This window comes from Mesocricetus auratus, unplaced genomic scaffold (genome assembly GCF_017639785.1).
Source record: "Mesocricetus auratus isolate SY011 unplaced genomic scaffold, BCM_Maur_2.0 Super-Scaffold_100015, whole genome shotgun sequence".
NCBI lineage: Eukaryota > Metazoa > Chordata > Mammalia > Rodentia > Cricetidae > Mesocricetus > Mesocricetus auratus.
In genome coordinates, this window is record NW_024429198.1 from 3,991,783 (window position 1) to 4,018,944 (window position 27,162).

Genomic DNA, 27,162 nt, shown 5'->3' on the forward strand with positions numbered 1-27,162 from the left:
TGCTTCTGTGAAAACCAAAAAGGCCCCATTTGGGTGCCAAACAAATAACTAGACAGGGTCCTTTGAGATAGAAAGAAATGCCATTAAAGGCTGAAGAGGAAGCATAAGGAGGCTTTACTCAAAAGTTGAAGCAGGGGAACGGGAAACGGAATGAGATAAGAGAAAGAATTCAGGTTTCACTGGGTATCCCCTATTTTATCTGCTCCCTACTCCCTAGCCCACACTTTAACGAACAGCAAGGTAGCTCTAGTTTACCACAGCCTGACTGAAAAGCCAGGAAGTTGCAAGCAGCATTCAGGTCCTTTTGATAGGGCAAACATTACTATGAAACGATTAGTCACTGAAAACCAGACATTTTGTAAAAAACGAAAGCCTGTACAAGGTGGCCTCTCCCTTCAGGGAGATTAGAGTATGACAGAAAGTTAGAACAAACCTGGAAGGGAAGAGGGAATGTCACACTAACCAACTCGATAAATTCCTGTCTGAGAAAACCATGGTCAGGCCCGGCCACACATCAAATCACTTCAGAGCTTCAGAAAAGTCACTACACTCCCAACTTTCCTGTTTGTGAAAAATGGGGTCTGGAAGATTACCCTTGACATAGACACACACACACACACACACACACACACACACACACACACACACACTAAAAAAAAAGAATGTTCTCCATGTGCTTAAGTATATGCTATGCCATGGTGGATGGGGAGTGCTTTCCCAGTGTCTCATGATTCCTGTATCCCAGAATGGTTCAGAAAGGCTACTTGTATCTTGCAGCTGAATGGGAGCATTTTTCCTAGAACCCATTTTACTTCCAGCCTTACCTAAGTTCCTAGTTACCCCTTGGCTAATATGTTTTTGTAGCCTATGTCCTGAAAAAAGAATCTAAGTATACAGCCCAGGTAACCCTTAAAGCCAGACTAGCAAAGAAAGTCACCTTAGTTACCATCTGCTCAGAATGACCCTGAACCTGTGGTTAGTAAAGCCCCTAACCCAGAGGGATCCATTGTTGTTTGCACATTTCCCACTGGTAGAATTCAGGAATGAAAAGCCCAGTCAATCTTCCAGCTTCCCATGGAGAGATAAATAAAGTGAACTCAGTGTTTTCATTATTTTCATTATATTTATCATCGTGGTTAGAGAGGGGTCAGAAAGCCATGGCCACATCTTCCCCTGCCTGGCTATTATTATTACCCAAAACACAGCAGAAATCCAAAGGGATTTCTCAATACTGTCCAAACAGCCAAGATAAAAAGGACTGTGGTCCTGGGTTCTCAGTTCCAGCATCATTTCTTAGGAAATAGGTTTGCTGGTTTACTCCCTGTGTCTCTTCTGAAGGTCCATTATCTTTCACTGCACACTGAATGGAACCTTTTTAATCATTTCAACCATTTCATGCCATTCAAAGTCTAAAATAAATGGCCCCCGATTTCCAATTCTGAGGACATGTGGCTGTGGGTCATGTTGCCCTGCAGAATGTCACTGATGTGTAATGCAAATTCAGGTTATTATATGTAACTGTTCATCCCCCAAATTCCAGCTCCATCTGGGATCAGTTCAGCCCATATTGATGACATTCTTCTTTGGGGACTCTTGTCCAGGGCTACTATTCTCAGTTCAACATTCAGAAGACCCCACTTCTGCAGGAGTGCTAAGTTGAAAGCCATGGTACAAAATCAAAAGTAGGATAGACTCAAACAGAGCCAATTGCATGTATTCAGAAAGTATGTGAAGAACCTTCTTTTGTGTTAAATAAAATAGCTGAAGTCATGCTTTTTCATACAATCACCTGGACCTAAATTCAAGACAAGTCAAACATCTGCCAAAGCAATCTGAGTCATGGTGAATATTTCCTGTCTCGGTGACCAGCAGGCCATGTTAAAACTAGCCCCAACTTTGTCTGGAAGGCTTGTTCCACTTCCCTCATGAAGGATAATGTAAGAATTCCGACCAATGATGTAAGGCCATTTTCCCCATTAGTCAGGGAGCAACCTTGCCAACTGGGAGTCCTCACATGTCTTGCAACATGCTGTCATTGGAAGGGAGACGTCAAACTCCAGAGCAAATGGAAATGTATTCTACAGGCCAAATTGCACTCGTCCCTTGCATGGGGACGGTCCCCAGACTTAGCAGCATTAGAGCACATCTGAAGTAAGTCTATTTCAGTTGTTACCTGAGGTCATGCTAGGAAGAATACTCAAGCAAACAAGCCTTCTCCCCCTACCACCATCATCACCATGGCCCTGATTCTGCCTGCCTTTACTTCCCAAGGAACGGCTGACTTCCTCCTCATCACCATCAAAGGACAAGTGAGGCTGTGGACTGCTGGGTACCGACTCCTAAGTAAAGTAACAGAAACTCATCTGCGATTTCCCTAAGATTCTCAGGAAAATGGAGGTTAACACGTAGCTTTTCCCCCTGAAGAGCAGGATGAGGTCAAAGGGCTGGAGATGATGCTTCTTCCTCCCAAACTTCAAAGTGAATTTTCTTTAGGATGTTAAAGAAGGGACACTAGAATTTAGGTGGAGCCCTGAAGGTTTCTGAACTGGTCTTGGGCAGCTGGCTTCTCTTTGTCTCTGCAGTCTCCCAGTTTACATACTCTGTTCACTGTCCTAAAGTACCCCATAAAACTGACCTCCTTTTCAAATTCTCCTATGACTTCCTATCACCTGCTGATAATATATCTCTTTGCCCCTCACTCCTAGTCCTGAGCCATAACCCTCTAAGTTGCATTCTCAGATTGGATTTTATTGTTTTCAGAAAGCCCTTCAGCCTTCACTTGATGAGAGTGCCCTGGATCCCTTCCACTCTTACTTCCTAAGTTTGCCATTCTAGATGAAAGGGAACCCTGTACTGTTCTGACTCACCTCATCCTATCAACTGAGGGAGTCCTAGCTTCCTCTAAGATGCTGTACCCGTTTGAGGGTCTTGGGCTGCAGTAACATTCAGGGAGCTGGGTGGTTTTATTTTATAGCAAACATCACAGACACCCAAGGCTCAAGTTAAAACCCAGACTTCTGATCCCAATACCCCCATCAGTAGCGAAGGAACAGATAAAACTCTGAATTTCCAACACATTCTTCCCAAGTGCTGTTGGTAGCTAGCCACACTTTAAGGACTGCTGGCTTACATCATTGGAAATGTATTGCCTCACTAGAAATTGGTTGTGCTAATTCTCAAACTTGTCTGTGTAAGAGAGACAACTGGGAGACTTTGTTTTAATCCCCAATGATCACACATTCCAACTTTACATTGGGATGAAATCAAGTCAAGAATAGCACAACCATGTTTAAGTCTATTGGTCTAACAGTAAAGAGGTTGTACTTGTTTGGTTACTCCATCAATTAAACAACATCATGGTGGACCATGCTTCTCTATCTTCTGCCTTCCTCTGGCATCTGCCCTTGATAATTTTTTCCTCCTTCATCATCACAAATTGCTTACACCTATGCAACCTTCACCTTTCCAAAACCTGCCCAAAGCTTAGAAGGAAAGCAGGAGGTATACCCTGCATGTGTCTTGACCTGAACTGAATCACATGACTAGGTCTAATCCAGTCACCAAGAAGGGAATGAAGTATTTTTATCATGCTACTGATTCTTAGCCCCGGAGAACTCTGAAAACTGCCATACACTGGGACACAAACTCAATCATTTAAAAGGGCAAGGGATGGGACTCAGATGTGGGGACTTTGAAACTGCTCCCTGGGAGATTCTAAAGAACAGGCTGTTTAGAATCACTGGCCTTGACCAACTACAATTCACTCATTACAACACTGATGATATCCACCCAGCGAGAATTGTCAGTCCTGGAAAGAAAGCACACAAGCCCTTGGGATGCTGATATACACAACAAATCCCAAGTGTCTGGAGCTCACACCCCCATCAAGATCAAACTCTGTTCTATGTTGACAAGTACTTATCTCTGTACCTTACACAATGTAGGGATTCAGTATAGGTTTACTTGTTAACTGCTTGGCTGATCTGATGGGACAGCCACTGGCTGGATGAAGTTGCATTGCCAGGACATAGATTCCACTGAGTACTGTCAGAAGGACTAATTTGTCTTCTTTTGAAGCAGAGAGATGACACTGAGTGATGACATTGACACAAGGACTCACTCTACTCCTTCATGAGTATATATGCTTCTTGACCTTGCCATGGTTTTATGTGACAGAGAAATTCCACAATCCTGGTATAAACACATAGCCTGACCCAGACCATGCCAGAACAACACTTTATATGTGCCTGCTTTTGTTCTCAATATAGTAAAGCCCAAAGTGTGTCCCTCAAAGCCCACACAGGGAAATCATCACTGGGGCTCTTTTAGGTGCTGCCTAATTGAGGAACTCTGCCCCCTCTTCAGCTGAGCCTGACATTTCCCTGTTGCCTTTACAGGATAAGTGGTAGAAGACAAGCTGAAGAGACAAGCTACCACCTTTACCTTAATAGAGTTAACAGGGAGAGGGCGAGACTGATTGCAAATTTTAGAAGCTCAAACTCTGTTATTCAGCTAAACCCTGTACAGAGCTTGACTTCTCATTCATAACTCCTACAGCAGGAAACAACGGCTGGGTAAGAGGGATTGCCCCGTGGAGGAATCATTGGCAAGTTGACCTGTAGGTTGTTTCACACTGGATAGAACAAAGAGGAGGCTCTACAAGCAAGGTAAGACAGTCATTTTGGAACTGTTTACTTCAAGATGGGAGATACAGTGCTTGGTAATTAATCTCCCCTTCCCTGCTATAAAAAGACATTACATTCTGTTACCCAAAGCCCCATTCTTAAGGAATGTTGCTGCTTCTTATTTCCTTCGTTTCCAGACTCACAACCAGGCTGGCCATCCCCTATTAATTAGCTGAATCTTTGTAACTTACTGGTGGAGGGCCTTGTATGCCTTTATTTATAGGACAATCTGAGTTCCAGCAAGTGATAGTATGACATTCACTGCTGTGACAGGCCCTGGAGGACCACTGCTCATGCATCTTTTAGTCTAAATTGAAAATCCTTGCCTCCTTACTACCTCCATGAGAGATTTTGCAAACCTGTAATTTGAGGGTTGACTTTTGAAGGACTTGGGGGAAAAGTGTGAAATAGTGAGATCGAGTTGAAATCAGCACATAAACTAACACTCTCCCAAGAGGCAGGAATACCCCAGTTGATAAACTTTGGAGGCTCCTGGCTGGCAGTCAACCGCATAGTGTTGATTTTGCCTGTGTATTCAACAACCTTATTTAAGAGTCCTGCAAAGCCAACAGAGTAGCTTTATGAGGGCAAAGAAGAAGCTAACATTTGCTCTGCCGATTGCCGGTTCCTATAAATCTTGCAAAGACCCTTGCCACACTGTTTATAGAGAGACAGCATTCAAGCGCCAACATGAGGATCAGGTTTCCTTCCCAAAACTTCATTAAGTTATAGAAAGAGTTCAAGTCTAATTGTTACCCTTTCCCATGAAGATTCTTTGTAAAACGTGAAACACCACCATAAGGGGCTGAAGAGGAGAGCACTGGAGGGTGTTTGTTCCTGAGCCCAATGTCAGTGCTGCTCATTGGCTAGGGTGACAGTCATCCATTTAGGCTCCAAAAGAAACTAGCATTTCTCCCTGAAGAATTCTGTGCAAATATAAAATGACATGGAATTTACCTCAAACATTAAAAAAACTGTAACAAACTTCACTCTTCTTTCCTTAGTAAATCCACTATTGCTCAGGGCTCTGGGAGAGGATGGGTTCCATAGCTGAAGATTTTGGGTTTCTTAGCCACATCTGCTTGGTGGACAGATGGCCCATAAAGAAAGGTGGTTATTCTCTTACTTCTTGTCTCAGGAGGCAAGAAGAAAAAGTAGCAAACTTCCCAACCACCCTGCCTGCCTGGCTAATTAATTCCTTAAATACCTAAGTAGAGGAAGCAGTTAAAACCATACCCAAAATATTGAAGGAACTTGAAGGCTTTCTATTCAGGCTATTTTTTAAGGATTTGAAGCAGAATAAGCCTCCCTTCCCTCACACACCATGCACCTCTTTCCCCCTGATTGGCAGGTTTTCAAGAAGTGTTTGAAGTAAGTGCAGAATGACACTCCAGTAGCTTTCTGAGGGATCTAGACAGGAGTGGCCTGGTTAGGAAGGCCCTGGAAAACAAGACAAGGCTAAGCTCAGCCCTGCCACTCCCAAGTGCTTACAGGTGACATGTGAATGACTTGCTAAATTTTATTCTCATCTCTCAGTCTGGAAAGCGTATGACACCATAGATCCACTCAAGGTTTCCAACACAGATGACTAGTTGGAGACTGTCATTAGGAAATGTTGACTTCTCATGAATCCGGCTTCTCAGACTGATAGGCTCACTGAAACCTCTCTGCTTGCAAAGTGTTTCCCAGGCCACACACCCTAAGCTCTGACATTCAGACGTTTATTTGTCCATTTGTTGTCTTGTTTTTCAGGCTTTTTTAGTTTGCTAGTTCTGGAGGGACTGTGAATGTGTAAAATGAAGCCCAGTCATGCATTTGCAACTTTCCTCTTGGCAGAGAAGCCCAGGTGTTAACTAGGACACAACTGGAAAGTTAGCACCTTAACTTTCTCCCCAGTTGTATCTTCATTTTACCTGTCCACCACCTTTTGACTTTGTGAGCCAAGATGAAGAGATTCAATGTGCTAATTGGAAAAGTCTTTTTAAAGGTTATATAAACAAAAATTTTATACATTATTACTTGTTTGAAGGTCAGATGTTCTTATTTTGGCTGACTATAAAGTCTATTGCAAATGGACTACTGTCACCTTGAATAATTCAGCTAGGAACAACCTTCAGGTTTGTTTGAGTGTGCCCTTTAACTATTGTCACCATGTCTTACATTTGTCATTTGCAGTTTGAAGTTTGTTCCGAATAAATAAGGGCTGCCTTTTCTGCTGGCACTCAGTGTTCTGCTGTTCCCTCCTTATTTGATTTGTAGGGCAGAAACCAGCCTCAAGGCGTATAGCATCAATTTTGTTTCAATGATGTTTAGAGCAGAACAAGGCACCAGGCCAGATTATTTGGTTAAAAGAATTCTGTGGAATTTTGACAGGCAACAGGTACACAGTTTTAAAAGGAAAACAAATAAACACCAGGAAGGTGATCAATCAAAACTATTTTTAGAGAAATACCTTTATCAAAAAGAGGGGAATGTGAAAGAAATATGAACATTGTCAAAATCAAAAGAGTCACTTCGCCAACTCTAAGGCAAAAGAAAGAAAGAAAGAAAGAAAGAAAGGAAGGAAGGAAGGAAGGAAGGAAGGATATATAAAGACAATACAGGTAGGAGGTATGAAGGCATATTTAGACATGATTGTTTGATAGCAACCACCTCAAAGGGGTCTATTAGAACTATCAGATGGCATAGAGATATTCCTATGAATGTCATATGAATTCAAAAGACATTTCTAAAAAGTGTACTGCATGACAATATCAGCTCCACCCTTATGATTCAGCACTATGGCTAGGTACTACTGTTTCAAAAACAACTGATATAACCCTCATTTTTGTCTTAAAAACTTTTCTTGCCTCAAACTCCCATAATATGCCGAGAGTTTACTGTGGTTTACATATTCCCACTGCAAATGCTCTGCAATTTCCAAAGAAATGACAGTGTTCTTTTGAGAATCTCTGATTCTTTTTCATTCAGGTTGATATTTCTATGTCATTGTGACATTTTAAGTCAAAAGGGCATCACATCCATGCTACCAAGAATCACCACTTAGCAACACAATACACCAATGTCTTGTCATCATGCCTCCCTGGTCACCTGGCTAGCTGACAGCTGCTCCTTATTGCCACTGCCTAGCACTCTAAGTGGTAATCACACCATATGTCACTTAGCCTGGAGGGAGGAAATCTTAAAATTTTGTATCTAATCAATCCCAGTTGAATTAATCCACTTTTATAACATTGCAAAGCTGAGATATCAGTGTAAGTCATGTATGATATATTGCTTGTGCAAAACTTTTAAATGCCCAGAAGCAATGTACATTGTTATATGTAGTACTTACATGAGGAAAAACAGTAGCAAAGGTGCATGGAAACTATAGCAGTTTAAAATGATATTGTTTGGTTTTTCATAGGAAGGAGAAAGAATACAACAGGCGTTAGCTGAACTGTTTTGTTTATAAAGAAAGAACTGAAGCAAATGAAGTAAAACTTGAACAATTGTTCAATCTGGGTGATGTGTGGACAGGTTTCCTTTACTATTTTCTCTGCATCTGGAATAGTTAATGTTGTATGATATATAGAAAATCTCACACATTTAGAAGAGACCATCAGGCACGAAAATTTAAGCAATCAGGACTGGTGGGAAAATGTAAACCATTGCAATTTTATTCTTTAGAATTTTCGCATTTATCAGATTTCCCAATGAAATATTAAATAAAAACCAGAAAAATGTCTTCTTGGAACCAGTCGGTGCTTGGGTGGAGAGGACTGAGGTGGGAGGTGGAGGGTATGCGTGTGTGACATTGATAACTCTGTTGTTTGAAGCAGTTTCCTCACCTGCCAGGTAGTGTGGAGTCATCTTCAGATGCAGGACACATGTTCCCTAGAAGTGCCTATTTTTTTCTGGTAACCTTTTGGCACAGGCACCCAGGCCTTACATTCAGTTGGTCCAGTTATTGTGACTAACTCTTCCTGAAGGAATGGCCGGGGGCAACTGAAAAGAACATGCCTTCTCTGGTGTTTCTCTCTTCCCTCATCTGCTGTTTGGAGTATCCTGAAATTCTCTATTGAGATTTTTGAGTCATTATACATAAGGAACCTAGGCTGGGTTCCAATGTTTTATGAAGTAAGGGAGAGTACCCAATCAGAAATATACTCACTGGCTTTTGCAAGAACAAGGCAAACTTCTGAAGTTGTGTGTTACAAAGGCACCAGTTGATAGAGGCTCATTCCTTAGGATCCCTTCAAGCTTTGACAATCTGTGACTGCTAAGAAGTACTTGGTCCATTCATTTGCCTCCTTAAAAAGTACACTCATCTCAGAGGCAAGCTAACAAAACCATACATTCTCTATATATCCAAAAGGAAGAGATTAGTATTCTAATGAATGCGTTGAAAGGATGATGAAGAGCAGAGCCAAGATAAATCCGAGGAGGATTTATCCTATCTTTGATCTCTGTGTAGCTCTCCAGCCTTACATGGCACAGGCACTTACCTAATCAATTCTTTTCCAGTGAGTGCCTGAATGCATGGGATGCTGCTGTCAATAACAGAAACTGTCTGCGGTTGGGAAGAATGCTCAATCCAACTGCATCTTCCCAGACGTAACAGCAACTGTCTTAGACCTCAAACTGGTGATTGGCCCAAGTTGCATGTGGATCAAGGCAGGACTAAAGACTGTTCATATTGTTCTATTGACTCTGAGTCCAGTCCAGCAGAGATATGGGAGTCTCTGCAGCCACTTTTAAAGTCCTATCAAAAGGTGGCAGCAGTCACAACTTCAATCAAGTAGCCATCTTTGAGGCAACTGAATGAATTGCTGTTCCCAAAGCTTAGGCCCTGACAAATCCACCCTTCTATCCAGTCACAGAAACCACAGTAGCTGCAGTGGTATCTGAAGAAGCCACCACATATGATTCTGGAGGACACCATGTTAACCAAGACGGCTTCAGAAGTCTTTCTTTCAGCCATGACAGCTCACATGTCTCTCTCTGAGCTGTCATACTACGCTCTCCAGATGTTTCTTCCCAACCTTGGAGATGTCAATCTAGTCTAGAAAGAAGTGCCTCCTATACTCATGACAGGCAGCCAGGGCAAGTAGACTCAGTGAACCTGGACAGAACTCTGTAACTAAGCAGAGAGAGACCTTACAGTTGGTGAACAGAAAACTATGCACAATGCACGTGTCACCTAACCTTCTGTGGTTATATAAGCCTTAAAGCACCACATTGTCCCCACCTGCCCACCCTCCCAGCACAACACAAGCCCCAATAAAGTGTGGGCAATCCATGCTTTTCTCTCCAGTAGAGTAGGCTGAATTAGTTGTACCAAGAGTGGATGACATCAGAGGCTGCTAACTAGAGTCTCGAAAAGCTCCTAAGAGCAGCTAAGGAATAAAAGCTATAGAAGGTAAATGGCTACAGAGAGCAAGGAATTCCAAAAGGAGCTGCAGCAGCAACTGGCCCTTGTCACTGGATGAGATCCAAAGAGACCCCAGGAACTGCTTGCTCTGGCTGTCAAGCAGTCATCAAGAGTGGCTGGGAACTGAGCGGCTGCCCTCAAAGCTCATAGATGTAATAAGTACTGAACTCTGCCTGTCCATGAATTCTGTATAAAATGAGCAGAACCCTCAGCCAAGCAGTGACAAGATGACCTGAGCACCCATGGCTTAATTGTCTCGTCTATGAGGTGAGGGTAAGCATCAGGCAGGCCATGGTTGTAATGAAGAAATGGAGGCTTCTCAAGCTGAAGGCATGGCACAGAGGGACACTCCCTTGCATGCCGTCTCTTTGAAATCTACCCCACCCTGACAGGGAGAGTTTTAGAAGACAGTTCTCCAGTTTTTTGTTTGTTTGTTTTAAATTTCATTCAGTACTTTAAATTTATTTATTTTTATTTAATGTGCATTGGTGTTTATCTGCATGTATGTGTGTGTGAGGGTGTCAGATTCCCCCAGAACTGGAGCTACAGACAGTTGTGAGGCAGCATGTGGGTACTGAGAATTGGACCCAGGTCCTCTGGAAGAGCAGTCAGTGCTCTTAATGGCTGAGCCATCTCTCCAGTCCAAGTTCCCCAGTTTTTATTAGGAGAACTGTGGCTTTGTTAAAATCCACATTTGGGAAACACTGTCCACACACACACACACACACACACACACACACACACACACACACACACACCCTACTTAAAGGGAAATGGAATCTGTCTGGTTTTGATTCAATTACACCCAACTTGTTAGCATTGTTTTATAAGCACCAGCCTGTATCCTCACACCCCCAGGAACTTTGTTTGAAAGCTCCATTTTTAAGTCTAGAATGCTTATTTTTTTTCTTTTGCTTCTTTCTCTTCAATTTGCTGAAAGGAAACTGAACTTTAGCACCAGTTTAAGTTTAGATTTATTCTTAGTACAAGACTGACTTCCAGTGAAATTGGTAAAAAATAGACTTCACCATTCCTGTTTTTAAAATTTCAGCTCAATTTAATTTAACCTTGAAAAGAAAAGGAAAAAAAGACTTCCGATTGCAAGCCAAGGGAATGTTTGCATGTTCTGGCACTGTTTTGCTGGATCATGGAATTGTCGCCTTGTCAAAATTCTGGTTAGCCACTTGAATGAAAAGCAAAGACATTTACTACAAATTTGCATGGTAATGCCTTTCTGTTGACCCAGTCTTCATCTGACTTGGTAGAGGATTTCGGTGGAAATCACTAAGCGGTTTCATTCTCAAAGACAGACTTGGGAAATGACATGCAATTATGCAAACCTATACTCAACATGAGAGAAAACAGAAAGGAGTTGGACACTCCTCTTACTTTAGAGGGCTTCCAGAGTTTTCTACTGAGTAGACAGCATCCTTATTCCCTGACATATCATCTTACCCATCAAGCCCCCAAAGTAAACAGCACCACAAGACAATGCAGTTTCCGTTCCATTGTGTAGTAATAGGCTTCATCTGTTATTTTGAAGCTAACAATTGCTCATTGTCTGTGCTTCAGCAAGGTTTAGAAATCAATTTTTCTCACTGGTTCCTGGGAGGAAAGAGACCCTTCAAGCAGAGGGAGTCATCCCCACATGTGGAGCAGCCATTCTACTTGCTAAGGTTGTATATTTTGTGTGTATGTGTGTGTTTTACTGGGAGATGAGTTCACAGCAAGCACAGATTTGTATGTCAATCTCAAAAGAGAGATGCTGGTGCTGGCATAATTGGAGACTGGCATGTAGAAGAATGCAGATCGATCCATGTTTATCGCCATGCACAAAACTTAAGTCCAAATGGATCAAAGACCTCAACATAAATCCAGCCACACTGAACCTCTTAGAAGAGAAAGTGGGTGGTACCCTTGAACGAATTGGTACAGGAGACAGCTTCCTGAACATAACACCAGTAGCACAGACAGTGAGATCAACAATTAATAAATGGGACCTACTGAAACTGAGAAGCTTCTGTAAGGCAAAGGACACAGTCAGCAAGACAAAAAGGCAGCCCACAGAATGGGAAAAAATATTCACTAATCCCACATCTGACAGAGGGTTGATCTCCAAAATTTACAAAGAACTCAAGAAGCAAGTCTCCAAAACACCAAAGGACCCTATTAAAAAGTGGGCTGCAGAACTAAATAGAGAATTTTCAATAGAGGAGTCTAAAATGGCTGAGAGGCACTTGAGAAAGTGTTCAACATCCTTAGCCATCCGGGAAATGCAAATCAAAACAACTCTCAGATACCATCTCACTCCTGTCAGAATGGCTAAAATCAAAAGAGAGATGCAGAGTTTCCTCTCAGATTTAAGTGGAAATATGTGCAGTTCATTCAGGTGCCCTTTCTGGGCACATACGTTAAGTTTGGGCAGGTTTGAATTAAGTACTCATTTGCAAAGAAGGAGCATGTCTTTGCAATTTCACGGAGATTAGCCCTTCCCATCTTCTAGCTACCTACCTCGACACTGTCTGGAAGATGATGAGTAAATGTCAAACTGATGTGTTACTTACGCTGTATGTGCATATGTGGGTGTGCATATATGCCTGTAAGTGTTCCTGGTTGAGTGTACATATTTGTGCATATAAATATGGAGGCCAGATGTTTTTTTTTAAGTCATCACTTCTCTGGAGTCATCCACCTTGTTCTTTTGAGACAGGGTCTCTCTGTGGAACCAGAGGCACACTGATTAGCTCGGCAAGCACACTCCAAAGATCTGCCTAAGATTATAAACATCTGCCACTACACCATCAAGCTTTTAAAAATGTGGGTGCTAGGATTGAACTCAGGTTCTCATGCTTGCATGTCAAGTATTTTGGGTTATCTCCTCAGCCCAAGAACTGCTAATTTGTATCTCGTTTGACAGCTTTTTGAGCCAAGTAAAGAAGACTGGTACATGTCAAATCAGTTTTGTGAGTATCTATACCCATGTTTGCACATAACCAAAAGAGCCACAGGACATGCGGATGGAGGTGGTAAACATTCTTTGGAATGGTTCCTTGTTTATTTTAAGTATGTCAGTGGAGCCCAGCAAGGGCCTGCCTACTCAAAGCAAATTATATAAAAATGACGGCAATGGAAATTCCCCAAATACTAACAGAAGTGAGGTCTGGGAGGGGCGGAACCATATTTATGCTCTATTTGTTTTCTTTCCTTTTCTGAAGTTTTATACAACAAGTTTGTGCATATTTTAAGTTTTGTTTACAATGAAAGATGAGCATATTCTTCTTAAAAATTCAACCTATAAAGAAGTACATTGAATAAAATGTGAGAGTTCTTTCCATGCATCCCTTAACCTACAGGCAGTTTTGTGCATAAACTTCCACATTCTGGCACAGATGTCTAACTGAACTCCATAGAGGACCTAGAAAAGATGTCTTCCTCTATAAAGACGCTATGCAGATTCATTCTGACTTCTTTGGCTACTCATATATAACATTAACATTCCCAGTGCCCTCACATCCCTCTGGCTGGCTGAACATACAGTGGGTTCCGGCAACCTGAGATCATCCCCGATAGAAGATTCAGGTCCCAGCAAGGGAGGAGAAGGCTTTGTCCTAGATCAGGTGTATGAATATGAGCAAGAAATCAGAAAGACAGGCGTGGCTTGCTGATAGCATCTCTTCAGGTGGGGCCTCTTCGGATCCTGGCTGGCTCCATCTCATGGAACCCAAGGGATTGATTGCTGGTTAATGGCTGTTACCACTGTCAAGGGATGTGTAGCCACTATGAGACGGCTCCATCCGTGTGAGTTATTGCCATCTGTGACTTAGAGCTGCCTCCTAATAACAGATAGACTTGAATTAAATGTGAGTGTGTACTTGTATGAACTCCATCATCCCAAGAGAGTGCCTTGAATTTACCCATATCTAGATGAAGCTAACATTACTATACTCTTTTAGTTCTTTTGTAGTTGATGAAGGACCGACAGTTACAGTCGATGACAGTGTTCCAAGTCCAATTTAGTTTGTTTTGGAAGAGTAGGCATTGTAAATTTCTTTATTCTATATATTTTGGGAATATAGACAAAGGTAAAAAGAATGTTATTGGGCCATCTTGTCAAAACACCATATGATTTCCATAAATTAAAACATGTTAATGTTCTGAAAACAGGTATCAATGAATCTATAATCTTTTTATGTTAAAGGATGGTGAGTTGCCTCATTTAATGGCAGTATATGACATCAATCAGTAAATTAAATAATAGTTAATTTAATTGCTTCCCCATTGACAGAGTTCTTATAATCACTGCTTATGTGAATTTTTTGTAGTCATATTTATGGAGTGAAGTCAAATATATAGACTAGACAAACATTGCTCGAGACTGCCAAAGAGCCTCTAGGAGAAATGCGTTAATCCTCACTATCTCTAGCAATACATGACAATCCCTTCTTCCCCACACCCGCATGCTCAGTGCTCTTCATCTTTGCCAGCTGTGCCAGACGTGAGCTCACTGCTTTTTCATTCTGTATTATCCCATTACTAATGAAATCAGGCATTATTCCTCACATTTGTACATTTGTGTCTGCACTCTGTGAATTGCCTAACCATATATCCTATATCTAGCCTGGGGTTCTAAGGGCCCTAGAGCTTTAAGTGAGAGGAAGGCAGCAAAGTCATAAAGAAAAGGTAAATTACAGCAACTTCATGAGATTCTGGCCCCACTCTACCAAGACAAGACACTGGAGGTTCCATCACTTAGATCCTTTCATTATTTTTTCCAAAGCTCCACAAGCCTGAATCTGAAATGGGCTGCCTTCCCACAATGAACACATATTAGTAAGATTCCAACACATTCTTTGAATTTGACTGACAGCATCAAGTGACTGCATCTATGCTTCCTTCGTCCTTGGCCTTATTTTTGTACATATTAAAATCATTAAATAAATATTGGGTTTAGAAGAAGACTATTATGGAATATCTACCAGTCATGGCAAAATGTCTTTAGAAGGGTTGGGTATTCAGTGAAAATATTCCACTTACAGGGTATGAGGTATTTGCCAAATATCCCCAAGGTAATGCATGGAAGAATGGGCAGATGGTTTGAGGCATATCAGGAATAAGATTTATAAAATAAGATTAAGGTTCTGTTGGAAAGCAATTGCAATCATTGTAAACAGATGGAACACACCCGCCTTTTGCCATGGGGCAGAGGAGAAAAGGAGCTTGCATTGCCACCTGTGAATTAAAGTTGGCTCACCTAGACACATGGCCTCTGAAGCTTATACAGACTACATCCTCTCGTGTGCATCGCACGATGCCTTCCAGGTATGTTGAAGCAGGGAGACTGCATTCTAATTCTAGACAACCCAGTCACATTGGCCCTGTATTAGCTAGGTTTGGCAAGTTCATCTGCATCCTTTTTATGTGAACAGAACAACTTCAGTATTTGAACTGTTCATTGAGAAGACATTGGAGAGAGCTGGCCTGCTGATTCTAGGATGTGTATTGGGGATTACAGGAGTCAGAGTCTCAACAGAAGAAACAATGGATTATCTATTTCCCTTACATGAGTCATTACATATGCTCACTGAGTCAAATCCCAGTCTTTGAAGGTACAAGGAATAAGTCTGTGTCTGCCACAGATTTTAAAATCTCTGATCTCCCTCTCAAAATTCAACTAAGATTTAGAAAGAGTGCTTCTTCTGGGGGGACATTTTGGCATTTTCCCAAGGGAACAGGTCTGCTGCTAATGGCACGAGACAAAGGTACCCACAAAAATAGACAGGGATGTCTAGGGTGGAGATGGAGTTCAGCTTATTTCTCTACTCTTGACTGTGGGTGTGACACAATTGTGTGCTCTGTGCCTGTGTGCCACAAGCTCCTGCCATGGTGACATCACTGTGATTATGGATGGATTGTAAGCTGGGGCAGAGTGAGCTAAAACAAATCCCTTTTCCCCGTAAGTTGCTTTTTCGGGCGTTTTATGTTAAGGTAAAAATAAATAAATAAAAATGGAGCACTGCTCCTAGGTGGGATTGTTTCCTTGATCTGCCATCAGTGCCCTATCTAGGATAAGCAGGTTTTTGCTCACAAATCTCCAGAAAAAGTTACACAATAATGGCAGATGGCTTTTCCACATAGGGATTCCATACCAGTGATCTTGAAATGCTGTCCTAAAACCAGCTGTGTGGTTGTAACATTTGATAGTCGCATAAGGTCACTGAGATTTTGAAGAACCCACTTCAGTAAAGTGTGAGTATTGGATGAGAGTTAGAACAATGTAAGGTTACATATGTTTGAAATACACTCTTCCATTTCAGAGACTTACTTTTTCTTTCTGATTTACATTCTCCACTATTTTATTATGAAAATTGTCAAAAATACAGAACCTTAGAAGAACTGCAGTCAACAAGTAACATTTTGATATTTTTGTTTTCTCATAGCTCTGTACAACCTAAACTTACTCCTACATCAGCCTATTTCTTCAACATACTCCAAAGCAAGTAGCAGGCATCAATCAATGTACTTCCCTGTTAAACACTCCAGTATGCATATTGCAAACCAGGGAAGCAGAGTGGAACAGCTGGTTGTGGAAAGAGAGGGAGGAGGAAAAAGACACTTGACAGTTCTGCCAGGATGCACTTCATGTACAAAGGCTTGGCGAGTCATTTCCATGTAGCTTGTCCTACAGTGCCTTTGGGAGATGTTACAGTTAGTTATTTAATTTACTGTGGGAAAATCCTAAGCCTTTGACATTTCTATTGACCTAGTTTCCAGACCTTAGGATTTACCTTCTCATCGGACAAATGCTAACTCTAAATAAAGTCAAACCTGTTGTTAATCTAGACGGCACTTGGGGTTGTTCTCTTTGAACTGAGAATGAGAATTGTGGAAATGGGGACAAGATAGTAGCACGACAGGGGTTCCTTTAACAAGGTAACTGTGCTGCAGGATGGTGAGACGTGAAACCATGACCAAGGCTGTGTCAAGTGCAGGAGGAGGGGATAACAGCTGGATCCAGTTAGCTTGACCCTTGCATCCCACATCAAGACGTCCGCCTTCAAAAGTGATAAGCATTACCCACATTACACAGATTATTTAATTTTCTAAGATCTTGGTTTTTGGCATTGTTCAGATTTGGTTCCCTAATACTGGAAGCTCTGGGCCTCCTGGTTCACTGCTTTGAAAATATAAAACACATGACATGGAAATTCTAGAGAATGCAATGAGAAGTTCTGCTTATTCAAAGCTTCCAGTCAATTCAATTGCACTACAATATGTGCTTGGTACCACGTGCCCAAAGTCTGTAAAATGTAGGTGTTGTTTACTCAGACGGTTTGCTGGGCTTGTTCACTCTTTCTGTAACTGTACACTGTCTTTATTTCCAACCTGGAACTAGCTATTACAGGGCCCAGAGAAAGTCCTTATATGATCTGCTTGCTGGAAGGGCTTGAAGCTGCCCTTTTTGGACCATTGCTTAGAGCTATGCAGCCCCAAGAAGTCTCATAGGGACAATTCACCAGACACATGTTCCTGAATAGTCTGTACATTCCCAGAAATACTGGTGCTGTCCTGAACTCCTTTTTATCAGAAAGTTGGATCATGTTGTGTTAATTACTGTCTGCCCCTAAAAAGCGACCTACTCACACACCAGTAGTATGTCTGGGTGCCAAGTTGGACCATATTGCTGTGTTCTGGCTTTCTTTTGTTATTTCTTTTCTCTTTCTTTTTTTCCTTCATTGACTCCTAGCAATGTATCCAAGCAATACTCATACAAGTCCAGTAAATTGCAGAGGCACATGAAGAACTGGGCTACTTACTTCTTTTGTAGAGGATGGAAAAGTTCTGGGAGAGAAAAGAACTTGTTGCCTTTTCTCCCATGATCAAGGGAAGTTTTGTAAAGAACGCAGCTATGCACAAAACGGCAGTGGTTTGATTTAGGGCAAAACAAATCTTTAATGCTATAAAAGAAAGTGAGCATCGGTGTCACACCTCAGTGGCTCTACGGTGCAGAGACAGCTCAGAAGCCCTGTAACTGAATATCAGGTACTTCAAGACTGGAGGAGGGGGGTCTAGGTAAACCATGTCAAGTCATATATCAACCAAAAGTCGTTTACTGTTTGCCAGTTCATAGCAGCCTTGATACTAGCTAGTGGCCAGTGGATTCTCCTGTGCTTGCAACTGATAGGAAGTGAGAAAACTGAAGACATCAGAATTCAATATAGATCCTTTAGAGTCCTGGGATGTGCCTGGGTCCCTAATGTCTGTCTTGAGCTGACAAATCAAATTACCCACCTTCCGGGAAGCAGCAGGTGACCAAGTCCATTTAGCTAGTCAACATTTTCTTGTCATCTTTGATGGATGAGCTATTCATGGAATTCCTCTTCTCTCTGAGATTGCCCTTACTTAATTTCTATTCAGCACCATGTATGCAGCCCACATGAAGATAACATGGCTCCTTGATGCAGCCGGATAATGACTCCTGAAATCGATTATATTGGTGGTCCAGCTTTCAACGCGAGCCGAGCTTGGACTATTGATCTGTTTGCAAAGTGTTTTCTTTAATCACATAACTAGCCATCCTTGCAGATCTTTGAGCTGGCTTCCTGCCCCAGGCTAAACATTAGAACTGAATCACAGATCCATTTCTATGATGATTTGAGTCAGAGGCATGCTAGAAGTCCTTAGCTGGATGCCCTGCAGATGGTGGAATTGCTGTGCAAATAAAGTTGTATAAGGAGAACAGGGAGTATAACTGCTCTAAGGGCTTCAACTGAATCTTTGGAAACTGGACTACTGGGTCTGAGAACTTGTGAGGGAAAGTGATTGAGACAAGACGAGAAAGGGTACAGACACAGCTAGGTGGCCAGCAGGTAAGAAGCCTCCTTCCAAAATGCTCAGAAGGGCCCTGCTAACAGGTGCTGTGTAATCAACAGCCAACTCTGTCAACAAGGAACCAAGCAGCTTCATAGACAAGGAGAAATCTAGGAATCCCCAACTTACTTTGATGCCCCACTGCACAGGTCCAGTAATCTCACTCAGGACTGGTCTCTGCAGACTGGTTTGGGGCAGCTCCTGGAGATCACATGACTTAACTCGGAGTTCTCATGCATCTTTGTAAACTAGATCCAACCGACTAAGGGGACACTGGCAGTTACTATGGGAGGTGTGGCTACAGTCCACTGACGAAGGTGGTCCCCCAAGCCCAGATGTCAATCTCTGGTTCAAGTAGACTGTTGCAATAAACTTTATCTATTGAACATGACTACAGCATAGAAAAATGCTCTTGAATCCCTAGGGTTGCTCCCTCTCTGTATGGATGTGTATATGTATATGGTGTGTGTGTGTGCGCGTGCGTGCGCGCGCACGTGGGAGGGGCTAGGGACAGAGCAATGTGAGGAAAAGCTCAAGTTCCACAGCCATAAAAACCTCAGTCTGTCACTTCCTTGTTCATGAACCTTGAACAGGTTACTCCTCTTTTTGAAACATCAAGTTTTCCATCTATAAAAGGAGTCAAAATATTGCTTGTCTGGTGGTTTTATTGTACTTAAGAAGCAGATTAGATGTGCTTCAAAAACCCAGTGCCTTAAACACAGTATGTACTCAGTGTACTGTAACTAATATTGTCTTCTTTACAGAGTTTTCTCAGTATCTAAGTTATTTGCACAAGCATGTGTGCACACACACATACATATACACATTCACACATACAAATATACATGCATTTGCACACATTTCTTCTGTCCTGTTACTTCTAGTTTCCTCAAAATTAATGTTCTTACCTATAAGCAATATGAATTTATTTTATTGCTAAAAGCTACAAAATCTTGAAAATATTTAACCAGAGATCTCTATATATAGTTGGCTAGGTACTTCCTCTGGGCTCAAAGTTGAAAAATTGGGTAATATAGTTGAGTGGAAAGTTCAAGTGGCAACCCCCTATTTTTTTATTCAGGCATTTCTTGAAATACTGTCTTCCTCAATAGAATCTTCCTTACATAAAAAGGATATCTGTTAAAAATCTTCCAAGAACTATTTCCTGGATGCAAACACTCAGACTCAGAAACTCAGAAGTATGGCTCTACCTCACCAGTGATGGGAGGGGTAAGGATAGAAGCTGAGGCTCTCATTCTCACATAGGGGCATACATAGTTATTTGTGACTTAACTGTGTAACAGCAAAGCTGAATACATCTATGTCTAATATCTTCCTCAGTTTCATGAATGGGATGATGATTATTTTTCTTCTCTAAAATTGTGACCAACAAGAAGAAGCCTTTTAAACTCTGTATATTGTGTACACATTTATAGGTGTGTGTGTGTGTGTGTGTGTGTGTGTGAAGGCCAGAGAATAACTTGCATTATTATCCACAGAAATACTGTCCATCTCCTCTGATCAGGGTTTCCCATTGACCTGCAGCTCACCAATTAGGCCACACTGGCTGGCCACTGAGCCCAAGGATACTCCTGTCTCCATCTCCCCACCACAAGGAATGCAAGTGTGTGCCCCTGTGCTCAGAGTTTTATGTGGGTACCAGAGCTGGAGCACAGGTCTTTCACATTTGTGAGGCAAGTACTTCACTCACCAAGGGTCTCTCCAGCCCCAGAAAGGGGCTTTTCTGAGGACTTGTCATCTTCAGGATGTTGGAAGTCAAGGAGACAAGAAAGGAGAATAAGCTTGCAGGACCATGTAGGGAGACCAGGATATACATAGCAATATATATGGATACTACACCTACGAAAACAGACATCCAAATCCATCACACAAATACATCATGCCCCACTCTTGGCAGGCACCCAACTAGCCCCAGCTGCAGCTTTAAGCAAAACCTCTTAGCAGCCACTTGTGGTGGCCGTGAAATCCGATCAGAGGAGAATCATATTCCTCATACCTGTTCAACTTTGAAACCAAAGTCATAGAGCAACAAACGAACATATCCCCAGGTTGCCGATTTACAGAGTCCAGTGACTGTAAAGCTGGTGTGGATTTGTAACCTGGTGTCAACAAAAGTTAAAGTAGGGACTTTCGGAGCCTATGCTTCATAGAAATCAAGAAGGGACTTTAGCCACATGGCAGCCTCTCTTGGGCTGGTCCATATGATTTGCAGCAGAAAGAAAGATAGCATGTGACAAGCCCTGAGACTTCTAAATGCCTAGGCAAGGACAGAAAATTCAGCCAAACTCCAGGACAGCCAAAATTCCCACAAAGCTGAACTCCCTCCTTCTTCTCCTCCAGTCTCTGTAGAATTTCTGTTCATTCCCAGCTCTATGGCTTAGGCACTTCTCTGTGCACACAGTAGGTATTGAAGATTTCAGCCATGGTGAAAGGGAAGACTCGAAAGAAATATAAGGCAAATTTTTCGTCTTCCAGAGTTTAAAATACACACACATACACGCCGGAATGCGCAGACTCATACACACCAGAATACATAGAACCACATAGATACTCACACCAGAATACACAAACACAGAGAGAAACACACATGCATGCACACTCACACACACACACACACACACACACAGGTATGCACACACACCTAAAATGGATTAGAGAAATATAGGTCTTTATACTCATTTGCTCATTTATGAAAGTTTCCCATTCACTTAATTCATTCACTGAGTCCTCCAATAGTTATGGCCTGTGAACTACCATTTACCAGATATCTGAGGTATGTTTATAAGCAAAACAAGACACAGGACCTGAAACCATGTAATGACACCTGGCTTTCACCTAGCTTCTTCAGAGAGCTCATGGTGGTATTTATTGTGTCTTTTGTCTCACCTTTTATGAACTCTAGCCAATCATCATGAGTTGTCATTCCTTATGGTGTTCCCAGTAATAACATCCAGGGCCTCCACCTTTGTAGGGTGACCTGGCATTAGACCCTGTTCACAACTTACACATTTGATATTCTTTCATTCTTGAACCAGTCTTACAAAGATTGTTTTACAAAGCTGATTTTCATTTTGAGTTTAGAGCTTATGCCCATAGAGGTTAAAACTTTACTCAAATCACACAATTTGAAAGGATTCCAATACAGGTTTCACTGGGCTTTAAGAATAAAGAGGAATCTGTTGTGGGTAGATTTAAAGTTTTTATGCCTTCCTTTTGTAGCTATCAAAAGTAGTTAATCTTGCCAAATGAGTCAATCTTATTTCGCATTGGCCAACAAATGAACAACAGTTTTTTTTCTTTTTAGAGCTAGAAACTTTTAAAATAAATATTAAAACATATGATTTTAAATGAAATGAGTCTTCCTCTAAAGGCTGATCCAAAGAAGGAGAAGAGTTGCTCCAAAATACTTCTCCCCGCAATATCTCTGCTCTCCATCCCACTAAATACTCAACCTCAAGGCCACCATCAGCACTCTTGGCAGGAGGTTCCCAAGAGCCCTGGGCCTTGCTGCTCAACCCAATCCTCCCAAAGGTGGCCCAGCAGGGGAGGGGAGACCCACCACGGTACCCTGACATTTTCCATGGCTTCTTTGAAAGAACAGCTGGACCATAATAGAAGGTTACTTGGGGATACCCACAGGTTTGACAGGATACCGTAATTTTAAACAGGGTGGACACTAAATCCATCCAACTCTGGAATGTTACTACTCTCTCAGGAACCTGGGCGAAGGTTCTGGTCTGGCCTATAAATCTCCCTGGCCTAAAATACCCAAAATTAGTTTCTGTGCTGTGGGAACATAAAAATGATATGGCTTTTTTCTTTGACATGTCAGTTAATAAAGAGTGGGCGGTGGGGTCCGGATGCTGACTGCCATGTCTCAGAAGGGTTTACCCATTAAAAATGGGAAGTGCTTTAATTACCTGTTGGTTTTGTTATATGTGTATGTTATATGTTTTGGGGGGGAAAGGGTCTTATGGACACTCAGGAAATTATATCATTAATTATGCCTGTCAGGATGTTATGTGGCCCAAAGTAATTGAAAATTCTTAGGGTTGATTTCTCTTGTTTGTTTTGCTTTCAGTTTTTTCAACTGTTTTCAAAGGGTGTTTTTAGGTTTCCAGAGATTCTAAGTATTTGGTTAATGAGGAGAGTAAATTATTTTTGTCGGAAATAATTCAACAAAACAACTGCGGAGGCTCTCTCTGTACTTGACTTTGAATCTTGTTAATTGATGGCTTGCTTAAAGGAGAATTTACTTTCCCAGAGTGTGTGTGTTCCGTAACCTAATATTAATGTCAATTTGAATTCCTAAGCCATGGGGGAAGAGAGGGTTGTACAGGAGGGAACTGAGATTTGGGATGCCGAAAGACATCATCCACTTACACAGGGATACAGGATTATACATCTGGAGTGCCATCCCCTGATGCTGAAACCCCTGGCTATTCAGATAATAGAGTTCAGCCTGCTCTAGGCTAGTCATCAACCAGCAGGTAACCTTCCTGTGAGTGAAGAAATGGCATTCTGGATTTGGGCAATATTCTATCTGATTGTTCCATATCCAAGGTCCCATCTTGACCTCTTTGGGTTGGAGAATCAAAGGTATCATTCTCACATCTTTGAAAGAGAAACTACAATAAGCACCTCTGCTATGCATCCAACTAGATAGAACTGGTTTTCAGGAAGCCCGTAAAAAAGCAGAAAAGAGATAGTGCACTGACAGGCTGGGAAAGAAGAAAAATGTAAACACTTAATCCAGTGAAACACTTCTGAAGTCTCAGCAGGGCCATTTCCTCTTCATATTACTGCCCATGGTCACTGCTACGCTTGTTGCAGCACAAAAGATCCAGAAGCATTCCCATATGTTAGGGAAAAGTGTCTTTAGAACAGGAGTGGCTTCGAAGAATGGCCAAAACTCTGACCTACATTGCAGGTGGGACTACAAATGAATGTAAACTTCCTGGAAACCTACTTGGCATAATGTTAAGAAATGTATAAAAATGTTCACACAATCTAAATCAGTAGCTTACCTTAAGGAAATAATCAAAGATGGAAATACAGATTTATGCTCAGGAATGTTTATCACTTGCATTATCACAGGCATACATGCACTCTTCCCCCTCCTCTCTCTCTCTCTCTCTCTCTCTCTCTCTCTCTCTCTCTCTCTCTCTCTCTCTCTCTCTCTCTCTCTCTCTCTCTCTCTCTCTCTCTCTCACACACACACACACACACACACACACACACACATGCTTAGGGGACAAACTGGATATGGACAATGGGAAGTTGACTAAATAGATTCTAATATATGTACCATGGAATTTAAAAGGGTTGTTAAAAGTCGTGTTTTGGAAAATGGTTAATGGCATGGGGAAAATGTCCATGCTGTTTGAATGAACTGGGGACTATGGCTATTTTTATTTTCTTTGGGATAATTATCTGTGTTTTCCGAATTTTGATAATGAGCAATAATTATTTATAAGCACAAAGAAAGATATCACTGAAGGACCAAAAGGAAGAATATTGTTGCCAGCCTTCAGTCCAACACTGATTTGGGTTTCATGTTCTTCTCAAGGAGGAATGCAGGACCCTTTTTTGTTTAGGTGTCGTGCACTGGAGAACTGCACAAAGGGTGACATTGACGTGGTATCCTAGTTCCTTCTGTGTGCCATCTCCCCCAGGGGAACCCAGGAAAACATCCTACGGATGCTGCAGATAGGGAGCTTCAGATGAACGTGCAAAGCTGATGTGGAGATGGGTACCTTGATAGCCAATGTCAACAGGATGTTTTATTTCTTAAGGTCTTTAAGGGCTGCCTAGCAAAGGCCGCATCACACTGACGGTGGCCTTAGTCTGAAGGGCAGAACACTAGTCATTAAACAGAGCCAACTGCCCCTCAGCACTTGCCGCCAGTGTAATTGGTGTCTCAGAGCTTTCCCATGCCCTTGTTCCAGGAAATGATTTGGTTGTGTTTGGAGTTTCTGTAAATGGCAGTCATCCTGCTAGAGAAGGTCCATGTCCACTTCCCCCTTACTAAAGTCAGTATGTATTTATCACAAGATAATGCGGCTCCTACTGCCCATGGGTTTACACTAGGGCCATGTCAATCACGTCACAGGGGGGCATGTGGAAGAAGATAAAACCTCCTAAACATGAGAAAAGTCCTGTCTTTAGCCAAATCCCAGACCCACTTTGCCAGACATTTTCCTCTGAAATTTTCAAAACCACGTGTTCAAATAGGAAATTTAATCCACATGTTTCTGATTCATATGTACACTCAATGCATCAAAATATGATCTCTTTGAAGTCCAAATGGCCTTTTTATAGACTTCTTCCCTAGGAATGGAAACTTGTGCTTAGCCAAGAACTAACAAATTCGAACCCTCCAAAGCTCAAGTTCCTTTCAAGGTTCCCAACTTCAGGAGATTGAACTAGGCTTTGAAACATGCCCTCCACTCCCCCAGTTACCACAATATGATCATAAATCTTAAGGCGCTTCACTGTTCTGTGCCTTCTTGGTTCTTTTCCCCATACATTCATGAAGTCTCCCAATATAAGCCAAGTGCTGAAGAGCTGTCTTCCAGGGAATTACCACAACATTGTGATGAGAGACAATGACTAGAAGAAGGCAGTCCCCCTCCCTCTAGGAACCTGAGAAGAAACTCAAGTGATTGGCCAGATGTGAGAGTGTGGAGCCAGAGACAGCTTCAGACCCAGGATGGGATTCCAACTCTCCTTGGGAACCCTGACAGCAAAACATCACAACTTCCATGAGTCTATTCCCAAATGTTACATTGTGGACAGTACTCCAGGCCCCCTGTTCAATGGATGCAATTCTAAGTCCATGTCACCTCTTCAAATCTACTTTCTAAAGACGATTGGAAACATAAATCAATACTGTCAAAACTGGAAGTTGTGGAAGAGGATTGGGTAAGATAAGAGAACAATATCCATTTCGTGCAATGTTTCCATTGCTAAGCCCTGCCCGCCAGCTGGGCTCCAGAGCACTGGGCCAGGGAAGGGAGGGGGTGTCTGAGTTAAGCAGACAGGGTCTTCTCTTTGCCTCCAAACTCTTCTCTGAGCTGTAGATCCACCACAGTGCTTGGCTTAGGAATCATCAGTCTTCTATTGACTCAACTGACTGTGTTTATCTAAATAAAATTTAATGGACTACTCTATTTTTCCTGTGAAAATCCCTTGTAGGTCTTTTCATTCACTTATACTTAAGAATTTGACTGTACAATAGCGAAGAGCACTAGCTCCCCAATGTATCTACCATTAAGCCACATTTAGTGAAAATAAATCAAATCTGTATCTTAAGTAATTTGCCTGCTCTCTGTCATTAATCACTTCAAGTAAGCAGATGAATCGCCATTTACAAATGGGCATAAAATACAGGGAATGGGACTAAAATTTCCCTTAAGCTTGTCTTGTAAAAATAATAACTGAAGATGTTTATCAGTTCAAAGATAAATGTACCATATATATGTATATATATATATATATATTACATTATAGAGGAAAACTTGTTGTTTGTTATCTATCCTTTTTCAAATGAATGTCACCAGTCAAAACCATAATGGTCTTCCCTGGAACATACAAAGTCAACAGGGCGTTCAAGATGATTTTTGGAGAATTGTTTGTCAAAGTTTTGTCAGCCTCCAGGGTCAAAATTAAGATGTTCTTCACAAGTCAGGTTCTTTGGTGGAATCTACATTTATAAATTGTTAGAAAGATGATAAAGAACAAGACCACCAATTCTTGTTCAAATAAAGCCATTGCAGTAGCTGCCAAATATTTCGGAGAGGCCAGTTATGTGCGACTTCTGTTATTCAGATGGGAAAATGTAAGCAGGTGCCCTGTTACATAATGTGCCAGTGAGCCAGCTTTAGATACTGAAGGTCAGCATCTCCTGGCTATGCTTTAAACCTCTGAACAGCATCACATCCCAAAAGTTCTTCTTTCTCCTTCTTCCTAAGGGACCGTGAGAGGCCTTGGGGATGCATAATCTGGTTCTGTGACTTTTCACAACCTGTCCAGCTCCCAATCCTTCCCATTCATTAAAATTTGATGCAAATGTCCAGGGTGTCAAATCTACAATCCCAGGGATGATCTGGCTAAAGATCAAGTAGTCAGAGGATGGAAACCCCTTTTCCATTTTATCCTGAACAGACTCAGGCT